The sequence below is a fragment of the Mesocricetus auratus genome, unplaced genomic scaffold (genome assembly GCF_017639785.1).
Source record: "Mesocricetus auratus isolate SY011 unplaced genomic scaffold, BCM_Maur_2.0 Super-Scaffold_100029, whole genome shotgun sequence".
NCBI lineage: Eukaryota > Metazoa > Chordata > Mammalia > Rodentia > Cricetidae > Mesocricetus > Mesocricetus auratus.
This window is the reverse complement of record NW_024429210.1, coordinates 5,435,106-5,448,655: the sequence shown is the minus strand read 5'-3', so window position 1 is coordinate 5,448,655 and position 13,550 is coordinate 5,435,106.

Below are 13,550 nucleotides of genomic sequence, written 5' to 3'. Positions count from 1 at the left end.
AACCCAAATTGAAAGATCTAATAGATATGGAAAGCTTTTTATATAGGGACTACTTACTAAAGTTAAATCAAGTTCAGATAAGTAATTTAAAGAGGCATAAGACTTATTGAAACAGAAGCAGTCTATTATGAACCAATTTCCCTTATGAAAATAGATGCAAAAATACCCAATAAAATGCTTGCATACTGAATCCAAGAACACATCAAAAATATCATCCATCTTTATCAGGTCACCTTCATGTCAGAGATGCAGATATGGCTTGTGATAATTTGAAAGAAAACGACTCCCATTGGGATTGACACTCTTAGGTGGTGTGGCCTTGTTGGATTATGTGTGACATTGTTGGGAGAAATGTCACTGTGGGGGCTGGCTTTGAGGTATCATATATGCTCAAGCCAAATCTAGTGGGACAGCTTATTTCTTGTTGCCTGAGGATCAACATGTAGACCTCTCAGCTCCTTCTCTAGCATGATGTCTGCCTGCATTCTATCATGTCTTATGATGATAATTGACTAAACCTCTGAAACTCTAAGTCACCCCAATTAAATCTTTCAATTATGAGAATTTTCATGGTCATGGTGTCTCTTCACAAAAGTAGAAGCCCTAGTAAATACAGAGAGAATGCAAGGAGAGACATCTAGAATTGTGGGGCATTTGATGGGTGGCATGGAAACCTAGTATTGTAGAATATTCCAATAATATATGAAGTCTATTTTCATTTTTAAAGAAATGGGCCCACAGGCTCAGAGGAAGTAACACTATTAGAAAATGTGACCTTGTTCAATTAGGTGTGGCATTTTGAAGGAAATGTGTCACTGGGGGAGGGCATTAAGATCTTAGAAGCTAAAACCAGGCCTAGTGCCTCAGTCTCTTTTTGCTGCCTGTAGATCCAGATGTAGAACTCTTAGCTCTTTATCTGGCACCATATTTGCCTACATGCTGCAGTTCTTTCTGTCATGATGATCATGGACTAAACTTATGAACTGTAAGCCAGCTCCATTTAAATGTTTTCCTTTAAAAGAGTTGTCATGAACATGTTGTCTCTTCACAGCAATAGAAACCCTAACTAAGACGTGATAATTAGATCTCCAAATAATGAGGGAGACAACTTGTCACCAAATGAAGCTTCAAGTACTGAGACTGTATTACATCCAATTGAGTTGTAGGCCAAAGGGGTCTGTTGAGGTTATTGACAAGAAAATGGGTTTCTCTCCACAAACTGACAGCAAGAACCCATGGCTAAAGATAATATCCAAACAGCTTACTGACAAATGGGAGGGTGTTCTTGTATCTACACACAATATTTGCCTTCATGTTCTACTGTCTTTGGTATGGAATAGCACTCTTCAAGCTACCAGAAGAGAGACATATACATCAACCTAGCTATAAACGTTTGGTTTAAAATGCTATCCTGCCTCTAAAACTTGCTAGGGCAATGGTGGTACAATGCTTCTGGGAGTAACCAATAAATGTCTGATTTTGAACAAGGCCCACTCCATAAAATAGAACTGGAACTCACCCTGCTTGGTTACCAAGAACCAGACATGAGACAACCCAGAGAACTAGGGTGAAACCAAATATTACTGGTATATTTAAAAAATGAGGTGATAAAAGTGACTCCTAATGACCATCTGCTACAATTATCAGCTAGTGCCTTATTCAGCTATCACCACAGAGACTTTCTCTTGTGGCAGATGGGCACAAATATAGAGATCCATAGCCAGACATTATGCAGAAAAAGAGAGACCCTGGTAGAAACAGCTCCTAATAGGTTCCTCTATCAAATCTCTGCCCTCACAGCTCAAGGAACCACACAGAAGATGAGGTAGAATGAGTGTAAGAGCTAGACTGCATGGAGGACACAAGAAGAACATGACCCTCTAAATCAACGAAGCAAGGTTTACAGGAAGTCACAGAGACTGAAGGAGCCAAATGGGTTGATCTTTATTAGGTCCTCTGCATATATGAACTCAGCTTCCAGTTTAGTATTTTCAGGGAACTCCTTAGTGTGTAAAGGAACGCTCTGATTATTTTCCCATCTCTTGGGACTTCTTTCCTTCTGTTGATTTGGCCCATTCAACTCTATGTGATTTTCTTTTTTAATCTTATTCTATTTTTGCTTTGTTGTTATCTCTTTGATTTGAAACTTGTTCTTTTCTAATGAGAGACATAGAGTGGACTTAGGTGAGAGGGGAGGTGGAGAGGACCTTGGAAGAATAGATGGAGGAGAAATTGTAATATGGATATATTATATAAGGAAATAATCTATTTCAATAAGAAGAAAAATTTAAAAACTCTTAAAGACAACGAATTTCCTTACCATGTTGCTTCCATCTTCTGGTCAGCCAAAGTGATTTGAATTTTCTTTGCTTACTCTGTCAATAACCACTAGAGCTATAGTTAAAGGATATCGTGACTAGATTAGATGATGTAACATAAGTCTTCCCATTTTAAAATTAATGGGTTTGAGTTCTCAATTACATCTGTAAAAATCTGCTTCAGAGAAGTTCTTATCAGGGTTATGTTGTTTGTTTTTTTTAACTAATCCTCTATAGCTTAAAGAAATTTTATAAAACAACTTCTTACTTCAGTCTGTTATCTTACATTAGCCCATTAGATCTCTATTCACATTGGAGTATTTCGAGAATGGAATCTACTTCCGTAGGCTCCAGTTCCCTGCCTCTTGGGTTGCGCTACTAATTGTGTGCCTAAAGGTGAAAGACCCATCAGATAATGACATTACAAGTGGATCCCAGCCTACTGATACTGTGTCACCCATGAGATACAGCCCTAGAAAACACATACCTATTAACTCCAGCCAGTGCAGTCAGTTCTGATCTCTGCCAAATATAAGATAAACATCGAAGAATTTCATAGACATTTTTCGCCTCCATTATATCCTTGCCGTTCAACACTGAAGGCAGAAGAACCTAAACAAACTTCTTTCTTATTCTTAGAAATACACATGATTTTGATTCCATTTATACCAAAAGGAGGGAGCAAATTTGGAGTAAAAGATAAGCCAGGTTTCCATCAAATACAGTACAGATGCTCCTGTTTTCTATTATCATCTGGTTCCCATAAACCTCTTTAGAAAGTGCTATAATCTCCAGTTACTCAATGCAGTCTTATGTGGGGTGAATGAAGGGAAAACTCTACAGAGAAAAGACAAACCATCTCTCTTCCATGCATAATTTAAGTTGTTAAAAGCTGTATTTCCTCCTTCTGGGGATCTGCGTGCAGCTAGCCTAGGCCAGAGTACTGAGAACTGTAGCTCCCATCCCTGCAGGAGCCAGACTGCCCAGAGACTGCCAGCGTCTAAGCCGCATTCTCCACCGACGGGATAGGTAAGCCTAAATCCCGGTGCCCTGAGCTGAACCACTGGAAACCTGAGGACTGCACACTGTGGATCCCATCCCAACAGGGTCTAGCCTACTCAGAGATTAACAAGGCCCTGGTACCAGGATTGCCCCATCTGCGCAAGAGGAAAGCCACAGGAGTATTGGACATGATCACACCCACCAGAAAGGAACCATAGTCGCATACCCACCAGGAGAGGAAGAGACTCCTTGTGAATCCACTGGAAGAAATGATGGATAGGAGAAAATATAAAAACACACCCAGCAACAGAAAAAACAATATGACACTGCCAGAGTCGAGAGATTCTATACCCGCAAGACCTGAACAGCCCAATGCAGATGCAGCAGATAAAACAGACCTTAAAAAACTTCATGTAAAAGATAGAGACCTTCAAAAAGGATATAAGAAAATCCCTTAAAGAAATGGAAAAATAAGCAAACCAAAAAATCCAACAAATGCATGAAAGAGAAGAAAAGACAAAGCAAAAATTGCAGGAAACAATTCAAATAGTGCAAGGGTTGAAAGCTGAAATGGAGACAATAATAAAAAACACAGTCTGAATGAATGCTGGAAATAGAAAAGCAAGGCAAACAGTCAGGTACTACAGATGCAACTATAACCAAAAGAATACAAGAGATGAAAGAGAGAATCTCAGGTGTTGAAGATACAATATAGGAAATAGATTCATCGACCAAAGAAAATCTTAAGTCCAACAAATCCCTAACACAAAATATACAGGAAATATGGGAAACCACGAAGAGACCAAACCTAAGAATAATAGGTATAGTAGAAGGTGAAGAAAACCAACTTAAAAGGACAGAAAACATATTCAGCAAAATCATAGAAGAAAGCTTTCCCAACCTAAAGAAAGACATGGCAATGAAGTTAAAAGAAGCTTAGAGAACACCAAAAAGAGTTGACCACAAAAAAAATCCCTAGACACATAATAATCAAGACCCCAAACATACAGAATAAAGAAAGAATATTAAGAGAAGCTAAGGAAAAGGTCAAATAACGTGCAAAGGCAAACCTATCAGAATTACAACTGACTTCCCCATGGAAGTTCTGAAAGCCAGAAGGTCCTGGGTAGATATTCTGCCAACACTAAGCGACCATGGATGCCAGCCCAGACTGCTATACACAGCAAAGCTTTCAATCACTATAGATGGAGAAAACAAGATATTCCACGACAAAACAAGATTTAATCACTCTATATCCACTTACCCAGACCTACAGAAAGTTCTAAGAGGAAAACTGCAACCCAAGGAAGTTGAGCCAGGAAAACATAGGCAATCAATAATTCCACTTTACCAATAACCAAAGGAAAATTGGGGGAAACATCCATGAACAATTCCACCACTACCACCAACTCCAAAAAAAAGGCAATCAATGGTAACTAATATTCCTTAATATTAAAGGTCTTAACTTGCAAATAAAAAGACAGCCTAACAGAATGGATTCAAAGACAGAATCCATTCTGCTGCATACAGCAAACACACCTCACCTTCCCCGAAAGACATTACCTCAGAGTTAAGGGTTGGGAAAAGGTTTTTGAAACAAATGGATGCAAGAAACAAGCAAGGGTAGCAATCTGATGTCTAACAAGTTAAACTTTAAACTAAAATCAATCAAAAGAGATGAAGGAGGTCATTTCAAACTCATCACAGGAGAAATCAACCAAGATGAAGTCTCAATTCTAAACATCTATGCCCCAAATACAAGGGCATCCATATTTGTAAAAGAAACATTACTAAAACTCAAATCATACATAAAAGCTTACACACTTATAGAGGGAGACTTCAACACTCCAATCTCACCACTAGACAGGACCACCAGACAGAAACTTAACAAAGAAGCAAGGGAACTAATAGAAGTTAATACAGGAGTGCCTGGGGATTGCCTGGGCACTGCAACAGAGCTTCCCATCCTGGCAAGAGCCACGCACCCCATATTCCAGGTCTACTCTTCCACCAATGAGACCAGGGGACCATCAGGTAAACAAGGCCCTGCATCCAGGCCTGACTTCCCATGCCTGGGAACTGCCTACTGACTGCTACAGAGCCTCCCATACTGGTGGGAGCCAAGCACCCCATATTCCAGGTCTTCTCCTCCACCAACAGAACCAGGGGACCAGATGGGAGATGACACACATCAGATTCCTGGGCTTCTTCTCCACCCACAGGACCAGGAATAGGACCAAGAATAGAAGAACTATCAGAGCATTGGACTTGTTTGCAAGCACTGAAAGAAAACACTGGTCCCCTAACCACCAGACCAGTAAGGGGCCCTTTCTGCACCCACTAGAAGAAGAGATGGGAAAGAGACAAAACAAAAACACACTCAGCAACAGAAAAACAAGTATGACACAGCCAGATTCTAGATACTCCACACCAGCAAGACTCCAACATTCCAATGAAAATGAAGCAGAAGAAAATGACCTTAAAAAGAACTTCATGAAAATGATAGAGGCCCTAAAAGAAGACATAGGAAAATCCCTCAAAGAAATGAAAGAGAAAACAAACCAAAAAATGCAAGAAATGGAAGAGAAAACAAACCAAAAAATTCATCAAATGCAACAAATGGATGAAAAGACAAAACAAAAATTGCAAGAAGCAATTCAAACAGTGCAAGGGTTGAAAATTGAAATAGAGACAATAATAATAAACACAAACTGAAGGAAGGCTGGAAATAGAAAAGCTGGGCAAATGATCAGGTACTACAGATACAAGCATAACCAACAGAATACAAGAGATGGAAGAGAGACTCTCAGGTGTTGAAGAACTACTAGGAGAAATTGTATCATCAACCAAAGAAAATCTTACATCCAACAAATCCCTAACACAAAACATCCAGGAAATATGGGACACCATGAAAAGACCAAACCTAAGAATAATAGATATAGAAGAAGGTGAAGAAAACTACATCAAAGGGGCAGGAAACATATTCAGCAAAATCATAGAAGAAAACTTTCCCAACCTAAAGAAAGACATGTCAATGAAGGTACAAGAAGCTTACAGAACACAAAATAGAGTGGACCACAAAAAAGTCCTCTTGCCACTTAATAATCAAGACACCAAATATACAGAATAAAGAAAGAATATTAAGAGCAGCTAAGGAAAAACACCAAGTAACTTTAACGCAGTCCCCATTAAAATCCCAGCACAATTCTTCACAGACCTTGAAAGAACGATTCTAAACTTCATATGGAAAAACAAAAGACCCAGGATAGCCAAACAATCCTGTTCAACAATGCAACCTCTGGATGCATCACTATCCCTGACTTCGAGCTGTACTACAGAGCTATAGTCCTGAAAACAGTGTGGTATTGGCACAAAAATAGAGATATAGACCAATGGAATTGAACTGAACACCCTGACATTAAACCATACATGTATGAACACCTGAACTATGACAAAGAAGCTAAAATTATAAAAGGGAAAAAAGAAAGCATCTTCAACAAATAGTGATTACATAACTGGAGGCTGACATGTACAAAACTGCAGATAGATCCATGTCTACCACTATACACAAAACTTAATTCCAAATGGATCAAAGACCTCAACATAAGCCCAACCACACTGAACTCCTTAGAAGAGAAAGTGGGATGTTCCCTTGAATGGGTTGGTACATGAGATCGCTTCCTAAACATAACTCCAGTAGCACAGACACTAAGATTAAGAATTAATAAACAGGACCTCCTGAAACTGAGAAACTTCTGTAAGGCAAAGGACACAGTCAGCAAGACAAAAGGCAACTCACAAATTGGGAAAAGATCCTCACTAAACCTACATCTGACAGAGGGGTGATCTCCAAAATTTACAAAGAACCCAAGAAGCAAGTCTTCAAAACACCAAAGGATCCAATTAAAAAGTGGGGTACAGAACTAAATAGAGAATTCTCAGTAAAGGAGTCTAAAATGGTGGAGAGACACTTAAGAAAGTTCTCAACATCCTTAGCCTTCTGGGAAATGCATATCAAAACATCTCTGAGATACCATGTTACTCCTGTCAAAATTGCTATAATCAAAAACACCAATGACAGTTTATCCCAAAGAGGATGTGGAGAAGGGGGAACACTTCTTCACTGCTGGTGGGAGTGCTGACTCATACAGCCACTTGGGAAATCAGTATGGAGATTCCTCAGGAAAATGGAAATCAGTCCACCATAAGACACAGCCATTCCACTCTTAGACATATACCCCAAAATGCACATTCTTACAACAAGGATGTCTGTACCATTATGTTCATAGCAGCATTATTTGTAATATCCAGAACCTGGAAGCATCCTAGATGACCCTCAACTGAAGTGTGGATAGAGAAAATGTGTTACATTTACACAGTAGATTACTATTCAGTGGTAAAAACAATGGAATCTTAAAATTTGCAGGCAAGTGGATAGCACTAGAAAAAACCATCCTGAGTGAGGTAACCTATTCAAAAAAATAGAAACATGGTATGTACTCACTCATATATGAATTTTAGACATGAATCAGGGAGTACTAGCCTACAATCCCACTGCCAGAGAGTCTCAGAAACAGAACCTTCCTCCAGAGACTGATGTAATCAGAGGCAGACAGCCATAGCTAAACACTGAACTGAATTCCTAGAATCCAGTGACAGAAAGGGAGAACTGATGAGTAAAGGGGTTAAAACTGGCCTGGTTTAACCCCCAGAAACAGCTGACTTGAACAAGGGCGAGCTCTTGGACCCCATATTGATGGCTGGGTGAACAGCATTGGACTTATCCAGACTCCCTGAATGTGGGTGTCAGTGAAGTGGCCTAGGTAATCTATTGGGCCTTGGGTGGTATTTATCACTGGTATAAAAATGGACTTTGACTGCCCATCCCACAATGAGAGATGCTCTCTCAATCTAGACGCTTGGGGAAGGGCCTAGGTCCTGCCCCGGATGAAATGACAGACTATGGAGATCCTACATGGATGGCCTTACCCTACCTGGGAATAGGAGTGGAGATTTGGTAGGGGACTGGATGGCCTGGTGGGGAGGGAGTGTGACAATGTAAGGGAGAGTGTACTGGAATTGACATGTGAAGCAAGCTTGTTTCTAACTTAAATAAAAAGAAAGGAAGAAAAATATTTAAAATCAATTCAATGGAAAATTAATATGAATACATCTGAATTTAAAAATGAAGACACCTGTATTTTCTGAAATATTGCTTGTTACTCTCCTAAGACCTGTATTTTCAACAATAACACAAATCGCAGAAACCCTACAAACTCATGGAATTTGAAAAATGCACAATTGCACCATCCCTGGGTAAAGAACAAAATAGAAAAAGAAAATAAAACTTCCTGGAATTCAATGAGAATGAAGACAAAACTTACCCAAAATTATGGGACACTCTAAAAGCAATGCTGAGAGGAAAGTTCATAGCACTAAGTGCTCACATGAAGGAACAGGAGAACAGTCACTCTAGAGAATTCATAGCACAGCTGAATGCTCTAGAGCAAAAAGAAGTAAACTCACCTAGTGAGAGATCCCAATTCAACATTTTTAGACCCCTAGTGATTAGCCCATTACAGAATGACTTGCCATTCTGCCCTCTCCCGAGAAACCGGAGACCTCAAGATAAACTTAAAAGATAACCCTCCCTGATCCAGGAACTAGCTCACCACATTCCTGCTCAATGTTTAACTGTACAATGCCCGAAGAATGTTTGCTTGAGATAACCTTCCTGTTAAGACATAAGCTATCATTTAACTTCTCATCATTTATGATGTTTGCCTAACTCCCCGATTCAGTTTTTCCCTTTTAAAACCCCCCAACTGCTGCTACTAGGGTTCGATCTCCTCTGCCCCTGTGAGGATCATGAGCTCGGCCCCAGTGCACTGGTTCCCCGAATAAACCTCGTGTGCTTGCAGCAAGAATGGTCTCTCTTGAATTATTGTGGATTTGGCTTATCCCAAGACTTGAGTGAGGGTCTCCCCACTCTGGGGGTCTTTCAGTTGGGGGCTCCTTTGGGATTTGCAACCACCCAAATTCTTGGAGACCCCTCTTGGAGGTAAGATTCTGTCTTTGTCTGTGTCTTTGTCTGCCGGCTGTCTGAATCTGGTACTTTCAGTTTGCAGTCTTCAATGCTCAGAGAGCAATGATCTCCCTTATCTGGGATGGAGGGGAGAGTTATCAACAGATGTGTCAGGAGATAACCGACTGTTGCCCTGGGAGACATCCCAGGAGGTCTGAGGGAAGTCTGGGGATACACGGAGATTTCCCGTCTGGGTGCCAAGGAGAGACTTTGCGTCCCCTCGGCCATCTGATTCTGTTGAAAGTCCTGCAAGAGGCAGGCTCTGGTTTCGGCTTTCTCTGTCTTTTTGAGTGCTCTGTTTGTCTTCTTTTTTGTGACTTGGATGAGGGGACAGACTGTCAGTACTCCTCTTGGTCAAACTCTTGACCACTGGACAGAAATTAGAACTAGGGCATGCAACCTGTCTGCAGAAGTTAAGAAGAGACCTTGGCGAACTATTTGTTCTTCAGAATGGCCAACGTACAATGTTGGCTGGCCTCCGGAGGGTACACTTGACCTTACTGTGATTTCTGCCATTAAGAATATGGTTTTTCAGAAGAGACCAGTGCCTCACCCTTACCAAGGACCTTATATTTGTGTCTGGGAAGATCTGGCACAAGATCCTCCATCCTGGTTAAAACCTTGGACCCAGAAAAGTAAGCCAGGCTCCCGAGTCCTGGCACTCCACAACACGGAGAAAAAAAACGAAAGCAGAAATAGTGGAGTCTAAACCACCAAATAAGACTCAATCCTTGGTTCCTCATAAGATATATCCCAAAATTAAGGAGCCTCCAGAATGGCCTAGTATCCCATTCCCTTATCCCCTCCCGATAACCCCTCAGAATCCTCAATAGGGTGCCGTTGGAGGAGCAGAAAGGACCAACTGCTGGGGACCAGGAGCAGATGCGCCCAGAGTCCTGAGGGTCCAGATTCAACTACAGAATTGCCTTTGCATGTATACGGACCCCCAATGGTGAACCCTGACCAGCTGCAATTACTCCAGTATTGGCCCTTCTCTTCGGCTGACCTCTACAATTGGAAATCTAACCATGCCTCTTTTTCAGAAAATCTTTCAAGCCTTACAGGTCTGATGGAGTCCCTCATGTTCTCTCACCAGCCTACTTGGGATGATTGTTCAACAGCTTTTGCAGGTTCTTTTCACCACTGAGGAAAGAGAGAGAATACTTTTGGAGGTGTAGAAGAATGTGCCTGGAATCAATGGTCAACCAACTCAACTTCAGAATGAAATAGATGCAGGCTTCCCCTTAAATAGTCCTAAATGGGACTGCAATACAGGTGAAGGTAGGGAGCAGCTGACAGTCTATTGCCAGGCTCTGGTGGCAGGTCTCAAGGGAGCCGGCAGGCTTCCCACTAATTTGGCCAAGGTAAGGGAAGTTCTACAAGGGGAGAAGGAACCCCCATCTGTGTTTTCAGAATGTCTCTTAGAGGCTTACAGGCATTATACTCCGTTTGATCCTACTTCTGAGAGTCAGCAAGCAGCAGTTGCTATGGCTTTTATTGGACAGTCTGCTTCTGATATTAGGAGAAGGTTACAGTGCCTGGAAGGTCTGAAAACATTATCTTTGCAAGACCTAGTTAAGGAAGCAGAGAAAGTGTACCATAAGAGAAAGACTGAGGAAGAAAGAAGAGAAAGAGAGAAGAAGGAAGCTGAGGAGAGACAGAATAGATGAGATAGAAGGCAAGAAAGAAATTTAACTAGGATTTTGGCCACAGTAGTAGGCAACAGGAAAGCTCATAGGAAGGAAGAAGGAACTAGGCAGACAGGGTACCTTGGCAATGAAGGGCCAAGGAGACCTCGGAACTCTGAAGGATCCCCTCAGCAGCCTTTAGATAAGGATCAATGTGCTTATTGTAAGGAAAAGGGACATTGGGAAAGGGACTGCCCCAAAAAGAAACACAAGACACCCTAGGTCCTCACCTTAGAGGAAGATGATTAGGGGAGACAGGGCTCGGGCCCCCTCCCCGAGCCTAGGGTAACCCTAACTGTGGAGGGGACACTTACGGACTTACTTGTTGACACCAGAGCAGAATTATCAGTTTTAAAGAAACCATTGGGAAAATTAAAAGATAAAAAAACATAGTAATTGGGGCCACTGGCCAGAAACCATATTGTTGGCTTATCCCCAGACTTGAGTGAGGGTCTCCCCACTCTGGGGTTCTTTCACTAGGAGGAGCACATGCCAGGATATAAGCAAAATGAGGGCTGAAATCAATCAAGTAGAAACTAGGAAATCATTACAAATCTCTGTCCAAACTAACTAAAAGACAGAGAGAGCATGTTAATTAACAAAATCAGAAATGAAAAGGAGGACATAGCAATGGACACTGAGGAAATCCAGAGAATTATCAGGGCATACTTTGAATGTACTCCATAAAATTTGAAAAATTAAAGGAAATGGACAATTTCCTGGATAGATATCACTTGTCAAAACTAAATCAAGAACAGATAAACAATGTAAACAGACCTATAAACCCTATGGAAATAGAAACAGTCATCAAAAGTCTCCAAACCAAAAAAAGCCCAGGTCCAGATGGCTTCAGTGCAGAATTCTACCAGAAATTCAAAGAAGAGCTAATTCCAATACTCATGAAAGTATTCCACACAATAGAAGTGGGAGGCTCACTGTCAAACTCTTTTTATGAGGCTACAATTACCTTGGTACCCAAGCCACACAAAGACACAACTAAGAAAGAGAACTGTAGACCAATTTCCCTCATGAACATCGATGCAAAAATACTCAATAAAATAGTAGCAAATCGGATTCAAGAACACATCAGAAAAATCATCCACCATGATCAACTAGGCTTTATCCCAGGAATGCAGGGATGGTTTATCATTAGAAAATCTATCAATGTAATTCACCATTTAAACAAACTGTGAAAGGAAAACCACATGATCATCTCACTAGATGCTGAAAAAGCCTTTGACAAAATCCAGCACACCTCCTGATAAAGGTCCCAGAGAGATCAGAGATAACAGGAACACACCTGAACATAATAAAAGCAACAAACAGTAAACCAACAGCTAACATCATACTAAATGGAGAGAAACTCAAAGCAATTCCTCTAAAATCAGAAACAAGACAAGGCTTTCCACTTGAAGTTCTAGGTAGAGCAATAAGACAACAAAAGGAGATCAAGGGGATACAAATAGGAAAAGAAGAAGTCAAGCTTTCACTATTTGCAGATGATATGATAGTTTACATAAGTGACCCAAAAACACTCTGAAAGGGAACTCCTAGAGCTGATAAACAACTTCAGCAAAGTGGCAGGATACAAGGTTAACTCCAAAAAATCAGTGGCCCTATTATATACAAATGCTAATGTGGCTGAAAAAGAAATCAGAGAAACATCACCCTTTCCAATAGCCATAAACTGCGTCAAATATCTGGGGATAATGTTAACTATGGAAGTGAAAGAACTTTGAGTCTTTAAAGAAAGAAATCAAAGAGGCTACCAGAAAAGGGAAAGATCTTCCATGCTCTTGGATTGGTAGGATCAACATTATAAAAATGGCAATCTTGCCAAAAGCAGTCTACAGATTCAATGCAATCCCTATCAAAATTCTGGCACAATTCTTCACAGACCTTGAAGGAACAATAATCAACTTTATATGGAAAAACAAACTGCCCAGGATAGAGAAAACCACCTTATACATTAGAGGAACTTCAGGAGGCATCACCATACCTGACTTCAAGTTCTATTATAGAGCTATAGTCCTGAAACCAGCTTGGTATTGGCACAAAAATAGACAGGTAGACCAATGGAACCAAATTGAAAACCCTGATTTTAACCCACACACCTATGAACACTTGATTTTTGACAAAGAAGCTAAAACTATACAATGGAAAAAAGAAGCATCTTCAACAAATGGTGCTGGCATAACTGGGTATTGGCATGCAGAAGACTGCAGATAGATTCATGTCTATTGCATTGCACAAAACTTATATCCAAATGGATCAAATACCTTGACATAAATCCATCCACACTGAAATTCTTAGAAGAGAAAGTGGGAGATAGTCTTCAAAGAATTGGTACAGGAGACCGCTTCCTAAACATAACACCAGTAACACAGACACTGATTTCAACAATTAACAAATGGGGCCTCCAGAAACTAAGAAATTTATCTAAGGCAAAGGACACAG